Below are 23,622 nucleotides of genomic sequence, written 5' to 3'. Positions count from 1 at the left end.
TGGGAGATTATCTGACTCTCTCACTTTGTAGATGAGAAACTGGGACTTGGGAAAGCACAGTTGAGGGTGGTGGCAAGAGAATGCACGTTGAGTCAGGTAGAATTGGATGCTAATCCCAGTGCTGGCACTTTCTAGCCATATGATTATGGAAGAGTCTCTTCATATCTTGAAGCCTCAATTCCTTTCTCTTCAAAATGGGGGTGACAATGCCTACCTATTGGAGTTGTGAGAATTAACTGAGACAATATATGTAAATGCAGTGTTTGGCAATAAGAGATGTTTAATACTTGTTGGTTCGCTCTCCTTGCTTTCTCTTGAGTGTCCTGTCCAAAGCTAGTGTTAGCCTTTCCTGTTCTTCAAGCTAAATATTTTTCCAGTTCCATATCCCATACTAAGTCTAGCCTCCCCTCTAGACTGGAAAATTAGGATCAATGATTAAAAATTTTTAAAAAATTATCATCACTGAACATTTGGACCAACATATCTTGAGCACATTTATATGTGTTGGAGGTGAAAGCTTAAAAGACAGGAATACTGAATTTCAGAGTGAAACTCAAAGGTATTGACGTTTTACCCATTTTTTAGCTACAAGTGTTTGAGGTCCTGGTACTCTTAAAATAGTATTGATGGCCTTTTACCCCTTAAAAAAATTCCATTCTCTGATATATTTACATGCTTTGCCATGCAACCTGATATTTTTCACCTGTCTTTCTTAAGACATACTCTGCTGTCCATTAATCATCAATTGGAGCTAAAATGAAAACACGGCTGTTGAGGTTCTGGTAGAGAAACAAGAAGTCTAGGGGGCGCCTGGGTGGCTCAGTCGGTTGAGCATAAACTCTTGGTTTTGGCCTAGGTTGTGATCTCAGGATCCTGAGATCAAGCTTCATGCTGGGCTCCATGCTCAGTGAAGAGTCTGCTTGAAGAGTCTCTCCCTCTGCCCCTGCCCCCCTCAAATAAATAAATAAATCTTTAAAAAAAGAAATAAGAAATGTATTGGTAATGATCACAGTGGACTTGTGAGGTGGTTTAGTCTCAGAAATGGAATGGATATTTGTATGATTTATAAAATTTAATACTTGATGGTAAACCTTTCTTCCCCATGCTGGAGAAGGTTTATGAGGATCACTATTTTCTAAAAAATTTTTAGTTAATATTCACTGATTTGGGGGCAAATATATCTTTAAGCATTGAGCAGAATCAGGATTAGACCAGAAGAAAAACCTTAGCATGAAATGCCTCCTAATTGTGACTATTACAATTATCAATTTGTGATTGATGTTTCATCATTTGGTGAATCAGGTCCTACAAGGCAGATGGACAAAGCAGGGGAAACCTCCTTGAAGTTTTCTTTGTGGAAGGTGTGGTAAGCAGAATGATGATCCCTCAAAGTCCTTGTCCTAATCCTGAGAACCTGTGAATGTTAGGCTACATAGCAAAGGGAGGGGGAATTAAAGTCATAAAAGGAATTAAAGTTGCTAATTAGTGTACCTTAACGCAGGGGGATTATTCTGGGTTATCCAGGTGGGCCCAGTGTAATCACAAGGGTCCTTAATAGGAGAAGAGGAGGGATAGAGGAGAACCAGAGAGAGGGTTGGTGGTGTAAGAAGAACCCAACCCACCATTGCTGGCTTTGAGAATGGAAGAAGGGGCCATAAACCAAGGAATGCAGGCAGCCTGTAGAAGCTGGAAAGGACAGGGTTGTGGATCTTCCCCTAGAGCCTCCAGAGGGGAACACAGCCCTGCTTACACCTTGACTTTAGCCAAGTGAACCCATTTTAGGTGTCTGAGTTCCAGAACTATAAGATGATGTGTTTGTGTTGTTTTCAGCTACTAAGGATGCAGCTCATTTAGAGCAGCAATAGAAAACTAATACAGTGGGTTTCTCCAGGGGTGGAGAGACTATCTTGCCCCAAATATGCTGCCTGAATTCAAGGACTTCACACAATCATAGGTAGCAAAGTTCCCAAAGGGACTGAGACACAGGAAGAGGCAGAAGACCACTGTTAAGGGGGGCAAAGTGATCAGCAGTTAGAAGAGAGGGCTTCTCATGTTTGATACCACAAGGGATGGATAAGAAATATAACTCATGGGATCCCTGGGTGGCGCAGCGGTTTGGTGCCTGCCTTTGGCCCAGGGCGTGATCCTGGAGACCTGGGATCGAATCCCACGTTGGGCTCCCGGTGCATGGAGCCTGCTTCTCCCTCTGCCTGTGTCTCTGCCTCTCTCTCTCTCTGTGTGTGACTATCATAAATAAATTAAAAAAAAAAAGAAATATAACTCATAACCTCTAGGAAAGACAGGATTCATAGCCATACTTGGCATTTATATGACATCTTTTTTAAAAAGATTTTATTTATTTTTATTTTTTTAAAATGTATTTATTTATGATAGTCACAGAGAGAGAGAGAGAGGCAGAGACACAGGCAGAGGGAGAAGCAGGCTCCATATACTGGGAGCCCGACGTGGGATTCGATCTCAGGTCTCCAGGATCATGCTCTGGGCCAAAGGCAGGCGCCAAACCCCTGTGCCACCCAGGGATCCCAGATTTTATTTATTTATTCATGAGAGACATAGAGTGGCAGAGACATAGGCAGAGGGAGAAGAGGAAGAAGCAGGCTCTCTGCAGGGAGCCTGACGCAGGACTCGATCCCAGAACCCTAAAATCATGACCTGAGCCAAAGCAGATGCTCAACCACTGAGCTACCCAGGCGCCCCACATTTATATGGCATTTTATAAACCTTTTATAAAGGGCTACACTTGAAGAGTCTCATTTAATCCTCTCATCGATCCTATGAGATAGAAATTGGTATTGTTCCATTTTGTAAGTAAGAAAACTGAAGTTTGGAGTGCTAATTTTCTTGAAATCAGACAGTAGTAAGTGGAAGAGATGGGATGCAAACAGATCTGGCTCCAGAGCCTAGGCACTTCACTACTTTGATATCTGTTTTGCCTGGGGACCTGCTCAGCCAGGAAGAACCCATCCAGGGGCTCTGCATTTGTTAAGCTAATTCCTACTAATAAATGGAGGTTGTGGGGAGAGGTGCAGGTAATACTTTGCAGTGGGCATCCATCCTCCAGGTGCCTGCTTTTCATGAATCTTCCCAAAACGTACCTATGGTCAAAAACATCAGTAGCCAGTGGTGGCTTCTTGTAAGCATTTTTAATTCACTGTCCACCATAAAACTAAATATGACATGTCTAAAATGTAGCTCAACCCACCTCCTCCACCCCAATCAGACCTCCAACCCTGACTTTGCTATTTCTTTTAAGAATGTCATCAGTAGGGCTCCTGGGTGGGTCAGTGGGTTAAGGCGTCCAACTCTTGATTTCGGCTCAGATCTTGATCTCAGGGTCATGAGTTCAAGCCCGATGTTGGGGACCATGCTGGGTGTGGAGTTTACTTTAAAAAAACAAAACAAAACAAGAATGTCATTATTAACCAAGTCATCTATACTCAACAGCTATATAAACAGTGATAGCTCACACTTCCTGAGAACACATTCCAGTTATTATTGTGCTAAGCATCTTAGACGTCATCCATTTAATCCTCTCAACAACCCGATGAGGAAGGTACAATTATTAACCTCATTTTATAGATGCGGAAATTGATGCATATGTAAATTGCCAAAGGTGACACCTTAGCATCATCTATCATTACTCATCCCCACCCTCTGTAGCTCATGAATCACCAAGTCCTCTCAATTCTCTCTCTGTACTATTTCCTGCATTTGCTGCTTTCCTTTTGTGTCTGTTGCCTGTCACCAGTCTTAGCCCTTTTTGACTTATGTCTGACTTGTTTCCAATACCTAATATGATCTCTCTTGTTCCATGATTCCCTTCCTTAAATCTTTCTGATATGCTTTGGTCAGAATAAGCCATCTAAAAGCCCACTTTTACCCCATCCATTTTCAAGTTCAAACTTTTACACTCGAGGAGAGATATCTAAATACCCCCAGGGGCGATCCTTAGTGTGACGGTAGCAACCATTTTTGAAAAATCAAATAACTTCATTAGATTACAAATAAAGCAGAAAAATGTTACAGCTTTAGGTTGAAATTATAGGACAAGACACACCAGAAAGATAAGCAAACATGGCACCTGATAAATGTGTCGCTCAAACTTCATTTATTCTAGCACCTAGGGAGCTCTCATAGGTCATCTGACCATCCTAAATGTGCAATCCCGTTTTTTTAGAGGCAAGCCTTTGTATAAAAAAGCAGTTATGTAAATGTGCTTAGTGTTTTCCAATACATACATGTGCATTTATAAACATCATTATTAGTATGAAAATAACAAATGTACACAGTAAAAGAAAAACTGAATCAAAATATCAGCAAAGGATATAACAATAAAAAAGTTTATCTCTCAAGATTGAATAAGGGGATTTGTACTTTCTTTACCCATTTCTGTGGTTTACAGACCTTTAGCAATGCACAGATATTGCTTTATAATAGAAAATAAAGCTAATGAAGCATACTTTTAAAAAGGAACCACATTTTCAATCATTCTCTGCTACTTAAAAGCTAAATTCTTTGGCTGAGGCCCTATGTAATCTGGCCCCCAACTGCTTTCCAGGCTTATTATATACTATTCAATACAAATGTTCTGCTTCAGTTAAACTATTTTCAACACATTTTCCCTGCTGTGTCTCCTACTGTGTGTTTTCTCTTCCTGGAATGAGCTTCCCCATTCTCTTTTAATATCCCAATTCAATCTATTGTTCAAGATCTAAGTGAGTTCTATATACAGGCTTTCCTAAAGAGGAAGGAGTCAGTGTGTAGTTGGTATTCATCATGTGGGCTATGCACTATATTGGTGCTTTGCGTGTATTCATTGGAACCTCCCAACAGGTCTTGACGGTTGGCATTAATTACTTTCTCTTCATTATTTTTTTAAGATCTTATTTATTTATTCATGAGAGACACACAGAGAGAGGCAGAGACATAGGCAGAGGGAGAACCAGGTTCCCTGTGGGGAGCCTGATGTGGGACTCAATCCCAGGATTCTGGGACCATGCCTTGAGCTGAAGGCAGACACTCAACCACTGCCCACTCAGGTGCCCCAATTACATTCTTTTTACAGATGAGGAAAGTAAGTTTCCTTCAAGTCACATAGCCAGTATGTGGCAGAGAAGGAATTTATAGATGGCTGACTCTTCCCCGGCTCAGAGAGCTCTCATTTGTTCCAACGTTTGTAGCACTTATCTGTGTTAAGTTTGATCAATAATCCCAGAAGTGCATTCTAAGATAGTGGCATTGCTTGTAGTATTATTTTGAACTACTTATATTTGGCATTGTCATCCTCTCAACAAAATCTTCCATAAGAAAACTTGGGTGTGAATTCTCACTTGCCATTTCCTAGCTATATGTCTTTGAGTCAACTCCTTAACCTTTCTCAGCCTCAAGTCAGGTAATAATACTACATAAATCTTAGGGTTGTCATGAGAGTTAAAAATCCCAGTATATATCTTGTACAAAAGAGCCAATTGTGCATTTCACTTAACGTGGTTATACTGATTTTCAAATTCCATTTAATTTTCTAGTTTCTTTATAGTAGTGGTTTGAGATATTCCTAAGACAAGGTGTCCTCAAAAGGACTAGAAATTTTTCTTGAATACAAAAACTAGCTTCACACAAGTAAATTTTATTTATTTATTTATTTATTTATTTATTTATTTATTTATTTATTTAATTTGACAGAGAAAGCACAAGCAGGGGGAGTAGAGAAGCTGAGGGAAAAGCAGACTCCCCATTGAGCAGAGAGCCCAACAGCAGGCTCAGTCCCAAGACCCTGGGATCATCACCTGAGCTGATGGCAGAAATTTTACCGACTGACCACACTGGCACCCCTATTTATTTATTTTGAGAGTGTACAAGCGAGCTGGGGAAGGGCAGAGGGAGAGAGAGAGAATCTCAAGCAGATCCACAACCAGCTCGGGGAGCCCCAATGTGAGGCTTGATCTCATCACACTGAGATCGTGATAGAGCTAAAATCAGGAGTCAGATGCTTAACTGACAACTACCCAGGTGCCCCTGCACAGATTTAAAAAGCATTTTCCAATTAAAATTGTATTTTGCTATTTGATCAGAATATCCTGTTTTGCTGTTTAGTTTAGCTAATGTTGAACAAGAGATTCAGTTACTAGTTAAAGATTGTTCCTAAAGATAATGTTTACATTTATAAACATGAATGTTGTTATTGAATGTTGTCATTTTTAGTCTAGAAAGCCACTGTGAATTTTAAAACTGAGCACAGAGTCCTATATTTACTCAGAAAATGGGAAAAACCACTTAAAAATTGCTGGGCTTCAAAAACTGACATCATTTTTAAAAAAATTATTCTATCAGAGAAAAAGGACATCACTATATTTATTCCAATTATTTCCCCTTAGGGCTAGATGAAAAGAAGCAAAATTCACAAATACTTTCTAGCCTTTTATTTATTTATTTTTACTTATTCCCTACTACCACCATCATCTTTTCCTGGTTATAAAAGCATTATTCAGCCTTTTGAAAAGAAGTACATCTGATGTTAGAAATGATAATTCATTTAGTCTTAAAATCATATTTCACAGTTATTAAGAGACTTGTCATAACAACTCTGACAAGACCCCCAAAAGTGTGTTCTACATTAATTGAAAGTAACATTTAGGGTGTAAATAGCAAAAATCCATCTGCAACTTTACCGAGCTTGCAACAGAGAAATTCTCATTTCTCAGAGTCCTTCTCTAATACCTGTTTGTTATGAATTGTTTGACTAAACAAAACTCCAGTTATGAAATCATTAGGATCTTTTTAAGGTTTAAATATCTTACATCTGTCTGTAGTGAGGTATGATCCTTTTTTCCTCAATAATCAAGCTTTTTGAAAGTGTAGTTTCTATTCCACTGTTTCTATTTTCTTCCTTCTTATTCCCTTTTCAACTCACTGCAATCTCGGTTTTGCAAGACTGTCTTTAGTGAAACCACCCTGTCCACAGTCACTTTATTGCTAAATCAAGGAAAGGCTTTTTAGACTTACTGTCGGCGCTTCTCTGAGCACAAACTCATTGGAAGCACACTTTCTGTGCCTGAAAGTCTTTTCTTGACTTTCTTCTAACAGCTACGTCCACTGCTTTTCTTTCTACTTTTTCTCGCTTTTCCTTCTCAGCCTCCCTAGGAGCTTCTTTTGGACTGCCTCTTCCTAAAACATCAGTAATTCCCTTGGTTCCCAACATCTTTTTTTTTTTTCCTTTCACTCTCCCCACATGACCTCATCCATTGGCCACGACTAAACTAAAATATGGCTAATGAGGCCCAATTCTTTATCTCCTGCCCAGAAATGGCCTCTGAGCTTCAGACTCATAAATGCAACAGTCTATTCCTCTTGAGGTTCCATAGGCATCTTGAACTCATGGGTTTAAGATTCAACTTACCTTTCCTCTGGTGATGTAAATAAGCACTATCAACCACCTGTTTGCTAGACTCAGAAACCTCCGAGTCATTCTTGATACTGCCTTCCCCCTGAACAGTTCAGATCTAACTGGCGACTGGTTCTTCTGATTCTAATTTTATAACATCTCTTGGCTGTGTCTTCTCTCCATTTATATTTAATTCTCTAACCTGTACAAGTGTCTCTCATCTAGCTTTATGCCTTCCCTACCAAACTATTCTTTACATAGCAAAATGCACACCCGATCCTGTCATTTCTCTTGTTTAAAATATTCCAGTGGCTTCCTCACCACTTGCCTAGAAGAAAATCTGAGCCCTTTGGCATAGCTTAAAAGGCCTCTATGATCTTGTTTCTGCTTAGATGTGTAGGACATGTTATTCAGATCGCAGCTCTTCCACTTACTGTGTGATTGAACAAGTTAACTGTGAAATGGAGGTGATATAATGGTGAGTATTAAATGAGATTTGCAGGAAATGTTAGCTATTATTTAAATTACAGTTAATATCCTTATTTGTAAGTCTTTGGAAAATAGTACTATCATTTCCTTAAAATAAATTTTTATTTTTTATTATTTTTTAAAGATATTATTTATTTATTCATGAGAAAGAGAGAGAGAGAGAGAGAGAGACAGGCAGAGGGAGAAACAGGCTCCATGCAGGGAGCCTGACGTGGGACTCGATCCCGGGTCTCCAGGACCATGTCCTGGGCTGTGGTGCTAAACCGCTGAGCCACCCAGGCTGCCCTAAAATAAATTTTTAAAGTAGAATTGCTGGGTATGCATTTTTAGACTTTTGAAAGCATATTGCCAAATTGCCCTGTAGAATAGTTACAACAATTTATACTCTCACCAGTGACATTGAGAAGGCCTATTTCGTCATACTATTGACCTCATCCTGGGATTATAAATTTAAAAAAATTTGCTGAATTGACAAGTGAAAAGTCATCTAGTTTTTTTTTTTTTTTTATAAATTTTTTTTTTAATTTTCATTTATTTATGATAGTCACACACACACACAGAGAGAGAGAGAGAGAGAGAGAGAGAGAGGCAGAGACATAGGCAGAGGGAGAAGCAGCAGGCTCCATGCACTGGGAGCCCAACGTGGGATTCAATCCTGGATCTCCAGGATTGCGCCCTGGGCCAAAGGCAGGCGCCAAACTGCTGCGCCACCCAGGGATCCCCAGTCATCTAGTTTTTATAACTTATTGTCTATTTAAATATTTGTTACAGAAAGATCAGATATATACTGATAACACAGTATTATTGCTGTTTGCTCTTTCCTGGTTGTATGTCTTAATTTGACATTGAGGTTTTTTTCTCTTTCAGAGCTGGGATTTTATGTCTTTTGAACTCCTTTACTTCCTTCTTTCCTTCCATTTCCTTAGTAAGGAATGCATATTTGCTTCATTTAATAGAATGGAATTGATCACTTAATTCCTATTAGACTTTTAAGTCCTATATTTGGTTCAGTTTCTTTGTTTTGTTTGTTTTAGAGGAGGAGCAGAGTGCTGTACTGTTAGGAGACCTATTTCTTTTTTTTTTTTTTTTTCCCAAAGATTAGTTTATTTATTTATTCATGAGAGACACAGAGAGGCAGAGACATAGCCAGACGGAGAAGCAGATTCCCCGAGGGGAACCCAATACAGGACTGGATACGGGACTTGATATGGGACTCCATCCCAGGACCCCAGGATCACGTCCTGAGTGGAAGGCAGATGCTCAACCACTAAGCCCATGGGAGACCTGTTTCTAATTCTAGTTTAGTCCTTGACTATCTGTGCATCCTCGGGCAAGCCATTTAACCTCTCTGGACCTTCACTTTCTTATATGTAAAGTGAGTGTGATGGTACCAGGTAATATCTTAGGTATCTTCTAGTTCTCACATAAGTAAAACTTTTCTTTCATGAGGTTTCTTAGGAGGCAAACTCTTGGAATATTTCCTTCTACTCTAGCACAAATCCTGCTCTCCTCCAATATGGTGTCATCTCTTTGAGGCAAAACTTGCTGCTTTACAGAATGGTGATTCACTTGAATAGTGCCATAAACCCCAGGACAATAGCAGCCACTACTATCCAAGTCACAGTCAAGACTTAAATGTAAATTAGGTCTTATTGGGTTTTTTGTTTGTTTGTTTTTTTTGTGCTGGTCCTTTGAAAATATGTTGAAAGCTAGGGACCCATTCACAGAAAAACCCACATAAGGATATATGCACAACATTTTAGGAGTCTCCTAGACCCTCAGAAGCCCATCCATATATTCTCTAGGAATACATGAATCTTAGGGCAAGAACATTTGATTTGGGGACATTAAAGGGATTCCCAGAGATTAACTAAATTATCAAAAATGCTTCCTTCCTATTGGAAAGGGGAACTGCCAGATTAAATATTTATAGAATATTATTCAAACTCTTTTCAAAACTAAACTATTATGCTTAGTTACAAATACCCCTTCATAAATCAGATCACGTACTAACCAGCTTAAATCTTTTAGGATAGAATCCTTCTGCTTCTACTGAAGTTTCAGAATGACCTCTTTCCTCTGCCCAGACCATGTTTCTGGTTGCCAACTCCCAAGGATGAGTTCAAATGTCTCCTCCTCGTGGATGCCCTCCTCAGTCACCTTTGCCCCTACCCTGATCATTTGCTATCACATCACCCAGCTTTCTCCCTACACAGTCCTATCACACTCCTTGTTTTTAGTTGCATGTTGTCTTCTCTCCCAACTAGAATGTCAGTTCCATGAGGGAAGAGGTCTTGCCTCTCATTTATAATCAAACTCTCAGAGCCAGGCACAGTGCCTGGCACATGCTGGTAGTAGGCACTCAATTACCAATAGTTGAATGAATGATTAAGCTCTAGCCAGGGGTGGATTAAAAACTTAAGAGGGTCTAAGCACTAAAGATTATGGCGCTCCTCCCCCATATTTAACTCTGACTGAAAACAAGATTGAACCACATGCTTACATGTACTGAAATGAAATTAGCTTCTTTCTAGATTGTCTGATTCTAAGACCATGGAGGCCCTGCTTTACTGGTGTCCTAAGCTGATGAGCTCTTTATCTGACTTTGGGGAATCTGGCACTCACTCATCCCTTTAAACGTGCCAGAAGAAATGTTAGGTTCAGCTTGTCTCTGCCTGTAAAAAAATCTCCCTGGGGTTTTGATAGGTATTGTGTTAGATCTATAGATCAATTTGGGAAGAACTGACATTGATTATATTGGTTCTTCCAATCCATGAATATAAAGTTGTTCTAATTAATTAGACCTTCTTTAATTTCACCAGCATTTTATAATTTTCAGCATCCAGATCCCATACATGGTTTGTTAGATTTACACCAAAAGATTTCATATTCTTTGGAGCAACTGTAAGTGGTAGTTTTTGTTTCCATGTTTGTTGTTAGCATATATAGGAGCTCTTTTAGTAAAACAAGGGGAAATGTTCTCTTTGGCAAAGTAAACCTGTTCAACATTAACCTGCCAGACTAATAAGCTACCTAACATTCAAGTACCTGATAATGTGCCTCTAAATCTCTTAACTTTAGCCCATTTTAAAAAAAAGATTTTATTTATTCATTCATGAGAGACACACACAGAGAGGCAGAGATACAGGCAGAGGGAGAAGCAGGCTCCCTGTGGGGAGCCTGACGTAGGACTCCATCCCAGGACCCCAGGATCATGCCCTGAGCCAAAAGCAGATGCTCAACCCCTGAGCCACCCACCCAGGTGCTCCGATTTAGCACAGTTCTTAATTTCCACACACTGATCTCTACTACTATTGGAGGGTCTTCTTGTCCCTCTCCCGAATACACCTTATTCATTCCACCTCCATGTCTTTGCTCACCCCATTTCTCCTGTAGAATAGTTCCACACCACCACCTTCCCCTCACCCCCCACCAGCCTCCTGCCCTTTTAACCCAAACTAGATTTTAGTTATCCTTTAAGGATGCGGTCAAAGCTCTTCAGAAGATGCCTTCTCTGACAACCCCAGCCTACGCTGCTCTTTTTTTTCTGCTGGACTCTTTTAAGCAAGATTATGTGCCTCTCAATCACGAATTTACTTTCTAATTAGTTTTAATCTATGTCCTGTTTCCCTTATCAGATGATAGATACTGGGAAGGCTCCCACACTAGCTATTATGATACCACATGCATGGAAGGCACATAAAGAAGGGGAGAAAAGTTTCAAGATGTGCAGTGTGTAAAGGTCGCTGTCTTTCACCTAGGCAAGATCTGTGGTCTTCTTCACCTGTAGGACAAGGATTCTCTTTTCCTTCCTTCCCTCAAGTTCCAACTCTTCCAACTCAGCAGATTTGAGATGCAGATCATTTTAAACTACCCCTTCCAAGATGTTCTAAAAACAGCAGGTCTATAGTTAGTAGCCGATTTGGGGAGGGTTACTCCAAGAGCACAGGTAATCCCATTAAATCTGCAGTAACATCTCCTGGCCGCCAGAGGACAGGGAGCAGCGGGAGAGATTGCTTCCTATCAGCAGAAGTCTTAGAGGTCAAAGGCAGAGGCAGAATGTGGGCTGTGCATCTGTGGCCTTCAGGCTTAATTCACTGCCCCAAGCGCTCAGCGGTCTCCCATCTCCAGATGAGCTCCCTTTCCTCCTCTGAAAGCTGAACTGGAGGTTCCCAGAGGCTTCCCCCAAAACTAACCGTAAGTGATTAGCAGCAGGAACAAATGCACTTTAGTTGCAGGATTTAAAGGCAGAAAAGGAGTACAGAGCTGTTTTATCTTTCGAACCCACCCCAAACCTCTCAGTGCTTTGGCCAGTTGAAAAAAAAAAAAAAAAGTCCCTCAGGCAGCGTCCAAATGGACATTCCACAACAAAGATTCCTTTAGGGACCACTGTCCCAAATCCACTACATTGCAAGTGGAGTATTTTAGGAGCTAGATTATTCCTACACAGAAATTCTGGCTCGTGGAGCGGCGCACTCGCAGTGTGCTTTTCCGTCGTTAATCACATCTTTGTTATGTGATATCCACGTGAGTACTTCTCAGTAGAAGCAGCTTCATGCTCAAATGCTCAAAGAACACTAGAATAAAGCTCCGATTGTCCTATTCACTGGTTCCGAGTCCTGGTTTGTCACCACCTCAGGTCTCTAGTTTTCCAAAGAGTGTAATGCAATCTCGAAACAGAGCTATTTTGATGAATCCACATTAAAAAAAAAAAAAAAAAAAAGCACAAAACGTGTAGCGTTAACAACAGGGGCTTGCACCTCTCAGGAGGCAGTAAACCTCTGGTCTGATTTAAAAGTGATTCTGTGCCGCCCGCCCGACGTAGGAAACATTCCTGAAGAGAACCTCACGCGTCTCGGACTCATCACATCTGTGAAGGTAGGAAGTAAACATAAAGTGAAATAAGGGAAGTTGGGGACATTCCCGTGGGGCCTTTCCACGGCAAACACGTGCAGGCAGCTGCCTGCCTGACGACGAACGCCGCAGTGATTTTTCTCCAAGTACCTGTAACGTGCCTTTTTCACAAGGACGCCAGTGCCCTGCATTTGGGATTCATCAGTTGTTTTTTTGTTTTTTTTTTGTTTTTTTTTTTGAAGGAGGGACTGCAATTCTCTCAAACCGTCGTTTGCGTTTCTTCACGCCGGCGAGGCGGCTGGAAAGGGCGCGACGGCGAGGTCAGGGCTCGGCGTCTCGGCCGGGCCGGGGGGCCGGGGGCGCCCTTCAATACCTGCTGGGGCGCAGCCCGGGGCCCGGGGTCGGGGTCGGGGCCGGGGCCGGCGGGCGCGCGGGCGCGGAAGGCGGAGGCCGCGGGGCCGCCTCCTCGGGCAGCGGCGGCTCCTCCCAGCGGCGCCTGCGGAACCTGCCTGCGAGTCGCCCAGCTCCGGAACGTGACCCGACCCCTCCCCGAGCGAGCGGCCGCGGCGAGGCGCGGAGCGGCGCTGCGGACCCGGCGGCCGCGGCATGGAGGGGCGGGCGGGCGCGCGGCCCCGCCCGGCGCCCACCGCCCTGCCCTCGCCTGTCTCCTCCTTTCCCCGGGGCTCCGCTGAGTTCATTCACTGGGATTGGTTTCAAGTGACGCCATCTCTTTATTTTTAAACCAATGACCTCATCCGCGCTTGAAGTTTCCTGACCAGCGACTCTTTCTCTTTCCCCCCAGCCCCCCACCCTGCCCCCCCCGCCTCTCCCCCTCTGTCTGTGGGGCGCTGTGGGGGGGGCTTTAATCAGTTTTTAAACGATTATCATCACTTCTCCGCGCCCCCCGCGTTCCCCTCGCGGCCCCCCACTTCACCTCCCCGAGCTCTTCACTCCTCAGCGTTGTTTTTTCAAGGCTGACTGGAGCGTGCGTGAGGAGGGGGGTGAAGAGAAAGGGCGCAGAAAAGTTGCAAACGTCTCCTCTCTTCCTAAGCTTCCCGCCCCCACCCACCCCTCAGAGGAGAGGATAATATAGTGAAGAGAAGAGGAGGAGGAGAGCGCGACGGGACGGACGCGAGCGGGAGCGCAGCCGCCCTCCCGGCTCCGCGGCGGCGCCTCGCAAGCCGGGCAGGCGAGGGGGCCCCGAGGGGAGACGCCGTGACGAGCTTCAGCCCCGCGGACGGAGTCGGGAGGTCGGCGGCCCCCAAAGTAAGTGGCCTGGGCCGGCCGCGCGGAGCGTGCGGGCGGGCGCGGGGCGCGGGGCTCGGGGCTCGGGGCGCCCGCCCGCGCCGGCAGCATGGACGCTCCGCGGCGCGCCGGCTCTCGCCCCGCCGGCTCTGCCTTCCCGGGCGTCCGGGCCACCTTTCCGGGAGGCGGGGTGGGGGCGACGGCGGCCCGGAGCCGCACCAGCGGGTCGGGGCGGGGGGGGGGGCGGTGTAGGCCTCGCAGGGGGCCGGGCCGAGCGGGAAGGGGGCGGGCGGGGTCTGGGTCCGCGCGCCCCCCCGGCCGCGCCGCGGCGAGCGACCCGGGCGGCGGGATCCCGGCGCGAGGAGCGGCCGCCGCGGGACGCGCGCTACCTTCGCGGGCGGAGCTGCTCACTTCCAGGCGCGACTGTTACACAACACGCCTGCCAAGTGGGGCCCCGGCCTGACTGTTCCCATTATCCCAAATTCGCCTTTGGTGTAAGCGGCGGGGCCACCTGGGTGGTGACGGTGCCGACTTCTCTTAAACCTCACGGGCCAACCGAAAACCCGGTTTTTCCTGCGGGGGCTCGAGTCGCGGAGTTGGGGGGGCGCGCCCGGGTGGTAGGTAGGTAGAACGTGAGAACTAAGAAAGCCCAAAGGGCCAGCCGAGGATCTGTTTTTCATGAGTGGTTTCAGGTAATAAAACACCAGGGAGGAACATATTTATACAAAGTTGAGGCTTTCAGATAATGGGTTAATTTCCCTAAAGCAAACAAACAAAACTCCGGTGATTAACTGGGACAAATACGAGTAGATCTGAAAAATGAATGGATACTGCAGAATCCTGAAGGAGTTTGTTAAACGCCGGCTGCAAGGATCCTGGGGTCTGGGTGTTTCAGATTGTTTGGAGAAAGCACACCTCTCACCAGCAGCCGGTGATGAATAAAGTGGAGAGGAAAAACCTGTTGCATAATCTCATTTGCTGTGGGGCTGGCTGTGCCGTCCCCTTGAACCAAGGGGAAGTGAGTTAAGATGCAGGGTTTTTAAAACTCTCTGAAGTTTTTATTTACCCAGTGCTCTGGCTGCCACTTCTGCTTTAAAAGATTATAAGTAAATACTCTGCTCTTACAAGTCAACCAAACCTATCAAACCTGTTTAGAAAATGACCAGGTATGTTTCTTTTCTTTCTTCCGGGGTGTGTGTGTGTGTGTTTGAGTTTGAGAAATGTACCATCCATGAAAGACTTTCTGACTGTTTGGGGAATGTAGGCTGTCGGAAAAAGTGTCTCTTTATGCCCCTGATTTTGTGGAGCTGACTGAGAGTGCACCTAGGTGACAACTCTTTCCTCAAAGGTGGTGTACTCTTTCAAACTCCATGGAGAGATGTTTAAAGTTAAGGTCAATTTTTAAAGGAGGGAGAGAATTGTTGCCAGTTTACTTTTAATTATTTACTTTTCTTTGACAGTCCTGTATATTGGTGGTCAAACACCTTGGGAGGCAATAATTAATTAAGACTTGTGGAGTTCTCTTATTTGGTGAAGGCAAAAAGCTGGAGAAGTGAATTGAAAAACTAGGAATTTGTAGCTTCATGTAGGTATTTTCATCAGAATGTGACTAGGCACCACGAAAGTTTTTTGGTTTTTGTTTTTTTAAATAAGGTCGTAGAATCTAGTGTAGAAGGTTGCTGTTAAAAGAATTGGGGGGGGGGGAAGAGGTGGGGGAGGTTAACATTGAATATCTTACATAAAAATTTGGGCTAAATTCACCAGCCCAAAAGTTAGTTTTTGGGTAAAATAATACATACTTATCAAAGTTCCACATGGGGAATTAGAAATGGTTAATTCTGCTGTTAATATGGTGAATAGTGTATGAAGGAAAGTGAATTCAAGCACTGTTGCCCTACATTCAGACGTAAAATAACTGAATAGCTATAAAGTAAAAATAGTCATGTAGAGTTGAGGATTAGGGGTCTCTGTGGCCGAAAATTTAATGACAGTAACTGAAAAGGGGGCAAAAGAGAAAATCCTCTTGACCCAGTTCTTTCCCTTTTTCTTGCATTTTAAAACTTATTTGTAGAAGGGAGGCTGAGATCAGGTCTGAGATGGGTGCAGGGTTTATAGGCTGGGACCAGAAGAAGGGCCAGGGTTGATGGTATTTTCTATAAATGCTTATATTGGGAATTTGATTCCGTAGAGGTTTTTAGTCTACGGGATTATATGCTGCTGAAGCTGATTTACATAGCTGTCCAATATTAATGCTTTCCTATCTTCAACCAGTCACAACATCCTACTAAATATAATTTGCTAGAATTACCAGTGTAATTTTCCCCAGAAGCCTGACCTTTTTTGGATTATCTTTAAAAAAAGTGGGATTTTCTATCCTGTGTTATTTGGACTAAAAATTTCACTGAATGTTTAATTGCTTTTAGAATGCTTTGCATTTTCAAGCAAATGCTATTTTAAAATGAAGAAGTAAATTAATATAGAGTAGGTCAATTTGGATCAGAATTCCAAGAAAAGGGAGGAAAGAAATCAGGGGAAACAGAAACCAGATTTTTATGACAGACTTCAACAGGTTGAGAAAACTAGTTAAAAGACTTCATAGGAAAAAACCACAGTTGGTGCTTGATTGGCTCTTTAAAAATTGCATCAAAATCTGAAACCAAGACAGATATCCACTATCATAAAAGAAAATATTACTAATGTTGGCTTAACCAAAAACGTAATTAAGAAAGTAAGTCTTGCCCAAAACCACATGATATATTCCAAAGCCAGATGTCAATTTTTTAAAAAAATTTTCTTGTGTTGTGGATAATCTCATATTTTTTCTATATTTCATTAGCCCAGATGATCAAGGGTTGGCTATGTGAAGGGATGAAGTTCATAAAGCTTGGCTGGATTTAAAGAAGCAAGCTCTGGCTTTAAGAAGAGGCCATTCTCATACACTGAGGAAAGGAGCTTGAAATTTAATCAAATAAATGACTAGAGGAAACAGGAGTGGTTCAAAAGGAAGAATCCAAGGCAGATTACTAAGGACAGGTACAAAGAAGTAATAAAAGCTTGCCAAGGGTATGATCATTAAAGAAGGAAATGGGATACATCTTGGCATGAAAGAAAAAAGACATAAAGGGAAAAAATACTCTTCAATTCTTCAGCAACAAGAAGGGGTATGGAACTACCTCCTCATTGATTGGGATTAGATATCTCATCATAGGTATCAAAAAGTCACAGGGTTTTTCATGACAAAAAATTTAATCTTGGAGGAAGAGATGGATAAAGTAAATTATGAACATAAGTTTTATGAGAATGTGTAACTTGAAATTGCCAAATGTAAATTTAGAGACCCACTGCAATTCCAACTGAGTTATTAGGAAGGGAGGCGTAGGTTATAAAAAGTTGGAACTATTGACTACATTGATTTCTAGATTAAATGCAGATTTAAATCAATCAAGAAAAAACATTTATTAAAGATGTGCTATTTATATATACTGAGGTGGATACCAAAAGCTGGAGACAGGGATCCATGCCTTTAATAAGGGGAGGAGGATTATAAGAATTTTAAGGGAAGTATGCACATTTGTAAAGATAAACAACTACCAGACAGCTGGGAAGTGCCAAATTCATGGTATAAGGTAGAAAAAGATTGGAGCATTGGAGGAGGTAATGGGGAGGTAATATTTGTGGAGATAACAGAATTTTACCTTGGCCTTAAAGGATGGTTAACATGTATGGAGGAAAGAAAGTCCATCCATCTGTTCATTCAGCAAATTTATGTGGAGCCTCTACTACGTATTAGACACCGTTCTAGGAACTGGGCATACAGTGGAAAATAAGATAAAATTTTTGTTCTGAAGGGCCTTATATTCTAGTGGGAGAAGACAGAGGAATAGTAAACACTGCATGGAAAATCTGATGACAAATTGTGTCTAGTGAAGATAATGGGCAGAGTCAAGGAAATTATAGAGGGCTGATTATGGTTCCACTTACTTTATTTTGTGTATGGTGTCCTGATGAATGTTAATGGTCCAACTTTTTAGTATTTATTAGCAGTCCAAACCAATTTGAGTAGAGGTGTACACCTTAATTAACTTTGACCAGTTTTTTTTTTCTTTTTAGAAACCTACATAATATTTTTTAGGTTGAAGCATGCAAGCTTTGAGTTTTTTTTTTTTTTTTTAAGATTTTATTTATTTATTCATGAGAGACAGAGAGAGAGGTAGAGACACAGGCAGGGAGAGGAGCAGGCCTCATGCAGGGAGCCCGATGCGGGACTTGATCCGGGGACTCCAGGATCATGCCCTGAACCAAAGGCAGACACCTAACCACTAAACCACCTGGGCATCCCAAGCTTTGAGTTTTTAACTCCTCATTAAACGGTTTATCTTCAATTTTTTTTGCTGCCATTTGCTAAGAATCTCGTGTTTTTACAGTGAGGTTAATAGCATTGTTGATAGTATACCTAGGGTTGTGATGTATATGTGGGGCTGTATACTTAGGTCCAATTCTCCATTAGAAACTAATCCTGTAACAGTAGTGCTGTAAAGTGAAGCTAAATTCCAAGGACAGTTTGTTTGATGGTGCCTTCTATGAGAACACACACAAACAAGAGGTGTACAGACAGTAGAAGTAAACTATTCATCTTAATAACCAGATAGGAGAAATAGGGTAAAGGATGATAGCTCTCTAGGTCTTACCCACATGGTACAGGAATCCAGTGGTAAATGTGTTCTGTGTGCCTTATTATGTCTTCTTAAAAATTGGTGGGGGAGTTAGTGGTCTCACTGGAAATACTGCTTCAAGTTTAGAGTTTTTTTGTTTTTGTTTTTTAAGATTTTATTTATTTATTTGACAGAGGGGATGTGCATAGCAGGCAGAGGGAGAGGGAGAAGCATGTTCTCCCCTTGAGCAGGGGTCCTGATTCAGGGCTCCATCCCAGGACTCTGGGATCATGACCTGAGCCAAAGGCAGAGACGCTTAACTGACTGAGCCACCCAGGCTCCCGCTTAGGCCTTTTTATCCTGTTTTTTTCTACAAATAGAACTTTGAAGCACAATGTCAGTTCTGAAATGGGGAAGTCTGGACTCAATGTAGTTATCTGACTACCAGATTTGTTATTTATGAGAAGATGTTCTGTATAGTGTCACCTAAAATTTTTTTAGTGACTATTTCATATTGTTGTTGTTCTTAAAGATTTTATTTATCCGTTCATGAGAGACAGAGAGAGAGAGAGGCAGAGACACAGGCAGAAGGAAAAGCAGGCTCCGTGCAGGGAACCCGACGTGGGACTCAATCCTGGGACTCTAGGATCACGCCCTGAGCCAAAGGCAAATGCCCAAACGCTGAGCCACCCCAGGCGGCCCTATTGCATGTTTTTAGACAGATTTATGAAGTACTTCTTAAGTATTCTTTAAGAAATATGTTCTGGGGATCCCTGGGTGGCGCAGCGGTTTGGCGCCTGCCTTTGGCCCAGGGCGCGATCCTGGAGACCCGGGATCGAATCCCACATCAGGCTCCCGGTGCATGGAGCCTGCTTCTCCCTCTGCCTGTGTCTCTGCCTCTCTCTCTCTCTGTGACTATCATAAATAAATAAAAAATTAAAAAAAAAAAAAAAACTTCCTTTAAAAAAAAAAAAAAAAAAGAAATATGTTCTGTCCTCTTTACACTTTGTGAAGTTTTAAACTTAACAGGATCTATAGGTGAAACTGAGGTAAAGGATTCTAAAACAGATTTATATTAAGTGTCTATTACATATGCTTCTGTAGTATATTCTGACATCCTTGGGATGAGCCTATGGAAAAAAAAACCAGTTTTCAGAGGAGGTGGGAAATCCTTTAGCATTCCCTTGGTTTCCTTCTAAACATTCAGAGAATTGTAGATATAAATGGTAGGGTCTGTAGTGTGTGTGAGAGGACAATAAAATTCACATTCGTTTTATTGACTGCATGAGGAGTGGGGCAGACTGCAGTTTACAGAAAAAAGATGCACTATAAATTGTAATGGTAAATGGCAAGGTCATTAATATTAAATAATTTTCATTCTTCCCCTTAAAATTAACGGGGAAAGGCATGCGTAGAGAGGTATATGCTGCTTATTGTTTGCATTGTATAAATTTTTTTAAAAAGTACAACTCCTATCCTAGATGGTACCTAGTAGAGTTGTCTTTGATGTTTGCTGAATAAAATGTTTGCTGAATAAATTGAATAAATTTCACAACTGTTACTTTTGATCATGGTTCCATTATGCTTAGAGCATTGTGTTTTTGAGCTTTGAGTTGAAACCTGTACAGGGTTGCCTTATAGCCTGGGCACCTGACTTGTTTGAGCAGTATGCTCACTGTAGAACCTGAACCCTGACCTCACCTCTGGCTTGCCTAATGCTGTGGCTGACCTGACCTCATCTTTTTGAAGTGGTGGGTGGTTGTCTCCTATCAACTTCTCTTCCTGAGTAGCTGAGCTGTGTCGTAAATGGTCATGCCTCAGGACACTGAAGTGTTGCCAGTCTGGCCTATTTTATAGTGGGTTTCTTTTATAATTTTTGTTGTTTGGTTGGGAGAGAAGCATATTCCTCAGGAAGATAGTTGTTGACTTTGTTTTATAAACTGTACATGGTATATAAAGTATGGTATTATTTCATTTTCCTTCTTAGCTTTAGCCAAACATATTGTGTTCGCTTGAAAATGAACTGGTGAATGACTTTCTGATGATTTGAACCAACTAAAAACTAACAGACGTTTTTTTTTAGTGGGGGGTGGACAAGGAGACAATCGGGAAATTAGAACATGGAGTATGTATTAGATGATCTATCTATAAGAATTATAAGCATTAAGTTTTTATCCATGTTAATGGTATTGTTGTTATGTTAAAAATTTTTCATCTGTTAAAGACACATAAATAAGTATAGGCAAGATGAAATGATGTCTAATATATATATTTTAAAAACTTCAGGATAGGTACAGACATACACAAATGGGAAGTAAATAAAACAATATTGACAAATTCTTGATAATTTTTGAAGCTAGGTGATGGATTCATTGGGCTTTGTTATTTTCTGTATTTTTATGTATATTTGAAAATACCCGTAATAGTTAAAATATGCATTGCCAATTATAACTGTAGAGGAAAAAGTTTAGTAAAATTTTGTGGTTGGACATTTGAGGTACTTGACTAATCAAGTACCTTCACATTTTCTATAAGTTCTGCTTTTGGTAATGGGTTTTTAAAAATAAGAATTTTGGAGAAATTTGGTCATTAGAAGTGTTTAAAAACTCTTTGAGACTTTGTAGTAATAACATGTGGTTTATAAATTGCTTTGACAGGGATCCCTGGGTGGCTCAGCGGTTTAGGGCCTGCCTTTGGCCCAGGGTGTGATCCTGGAGACCTGGGATCGAGTCCCACATTGGGCTCCCTGCATGGAGCCTGCTTCTCCCTCTGCCTGTGTCTCTGCCTCTCTTTCTCTCTGTGTCTCTCACGAATAAATAAGTAAAATCTTTAAAAAAATAAATTGCTTTGATGTATTTTTTCTTTTATCCTCAGGACAAGATATGAGTCATCCATTTTATAGATGAGGAAACGAAGACTTTACTAAATAATTTATCCAGATCAAAGCAAGTAAGAAGTGGTGCTAGACCTGGAGCTGAGATCTCCTGATTCATTTTCAGGTGCGCATTTTCTTATGTACACATTCTTATAAGTGCTCTTTTTAGTGGTGCTGTAAACCAATGGTTTTTATTTATTTTTTATTTTTTAATTTTTATTTTATTTATTTATTTTTAAACCAGTGGTTTTTTTTTTTTTTTTTTTTTTTTTTTTTTTTTTTTTTTAAACCAGTGGTTTTTAAAACATTGTGGTGTTAGGACATCATGTACTCCTAAAAATTATCGAGGACCCCAAAGACGTTACATTTTGCCACTTTCTCTACTAAGTTGTTTAATAGAAAACAATTGGATTTTCATAACTGCTTTTATATTTCAATCTGTTGTGATAGATTGTTTGGTTTGAATTATATGCAGAAAGCTCTCTATACACAGATACATAGTTGACCAAGGGTGGACTATTTTAATAGCTTTTGTAATTGTGAATATTCTTTGTCACACCAGAACTTAACAAGCGGTAGATTCTTAAAAGGTACTTGCTATGTTGAATCTGAAACTATACCAGTGAATTTTTATATTCGATAACATTGAAATTCTATTGGTCCATTTGAACTTTGGATACATCTTTGACCTGTATGTGATTTTGTAATATCATTCATCAGTCATTTGAGAGATAATGGTTTACAGAGTTATGCAGATCTTTCAGATGTTGACACATTTGATTACACAATATTTAACAAATTGCCTTTATTAATATGACCATTATTCTCATCAAAAAAAGTTTTTGAGAGTTGGGAAGTGGTCAGGATTTTGCTGTTGGGGCAGCCTGGGTAGCTCAGTGGTTTAGTGCCGCCTTTGGCCCAGGGCGTGATCCTGGAGACCTGGGATCGAGTCCCATGTCGGGCTCCCTGCATGGAGCCTGCTTCTCCTTCTGCCTGTGTCTCTACCTCTCTGTCTCTGTGTTTCTCATGAATAAATAAATAAAATCTTAAAAAAAAAAGATTTTGGTGTTGAATTCAAGTTTTCCAAAATTCTAAGTTTTTCTTAAAAGCTCAAGTTTTATCATTGGCAACAGGTATTGTCAGTTTTTTCCTTGAAGTATCTCACTCAACTTTATTCATGTTAGAGAAAATGTCTGCCAGATACCTCAGTCTGAATAGCCATCTGTTGTCTGCCAGTTGTTCTTTTAAGCAAAAATAGTATTCTGTGAAAAAAAAATGTATAGTTTAGCTCACAACTCCCAACAATTGCATAAATGCTTTTCTTTAAGGCAGGCATTGTATTAAATATGCAGAAGTGTTTTTGTGTACTTCCCATTTCATCACACAGAATATTAAAAAGACCCAAGTTCTCAAGAGTGAGGTGCAATAAAATTAGTAACTCTTAATGTTTTATTAAGGACATTGTGAAGTGAAACCGGCTTTTTAAAAAAGGAATGGCTTGTATAGTGAAGAATATAATTATTACTAGTACAGTTTTATATCTCTGCCTTGATTCATGCCAAAGGCCCAGCAGTTTTGCTTGCCTTTGCTTTTGTACCATCAGAGCAGATACCAGCATGGTTGTTTCAGGATAATTCATGAGACTCAAAAAGTTATTTAATACTTTGAGTAATTCAACAGCGTTCTTATTTCTTTCAACCATTCACATAAAAAAAGACCTTTGATTAGTTGGCATGGATACTGGAATAGTGAAAACAAAACAGTAAGTCCACCCACGTCTAAGGATTTGTCCACTTATAAAGCATAAGTACAGTCTTTAAGGTGAGATATTAACTTGTAACTCATGTTTGCAACTAAATCTTTTTTTTTTATTTTTTTTTATTTATGATAGTCACAGAGAGAGAGAGAGGCAGAGACACAGGCGGAGGGAGAAGCAGGCTCCATGCACTGGGAGCTTGATGTGGGATTCGATCCCGGGTCTCCAGGATCGCGCCCCGGGCCAAAGGCAGGCGCCAAACCGCTGCGCCACCCAGGGATCCCTGCAACTAAATCTTTAATTTGATGAGACAATACATCATTTTTAAGTGGCACTGCTATGATTTCTT

General features: G+C 41.4%; 1 protein-coding gene across 4 annotated transcripts in view; it reads left to right on the top strand.

Annotated features, from left to right (window-relative positions):
- The window catches only part of DUSP16 (dual specificity phosphatase 16), a 107,315-nt gene that overhangs the window by 7,200 nt on the left and 76,493 nt on the right, over positions 1 to 23,622 (top strand). For 2 of the 4 annotated variants that reach the window (XM_041736339.1, XM_041736342.1), the window contains one exon: positions 21,517 to 21,641. The gene's annotated coding sequence lies outside the window, so the exon portion shown is untranslated. Of the gene's footprint in view, positions 1 to 13,193; positions 14,012 to 14,288; positions 15,157 to 21,516; positions 21,642 to 23,622 lie in introns of those variants that run through there. The other 2 variants (XM_041736343.1, XM_041736341.1) reach the window with 2 other exon arrangements.

Source organism: Vulpes lagopus, chromosome 21 (assembly GCF_018345385.1).
Source record: "Vulpes lagopus strain Blue_001 chromosome 21, ASM1834538v1, whole genome shotgun sequence".
Lineage (NCBI taxonomy): Eukaryota > Metazoa > Chordata > Mammalia > Carnivora > Canidae > Vulpes > Vulpes lagopus.
This window is presented reverse-complemented; position numbering and strand designations above follow the sequence as displayed.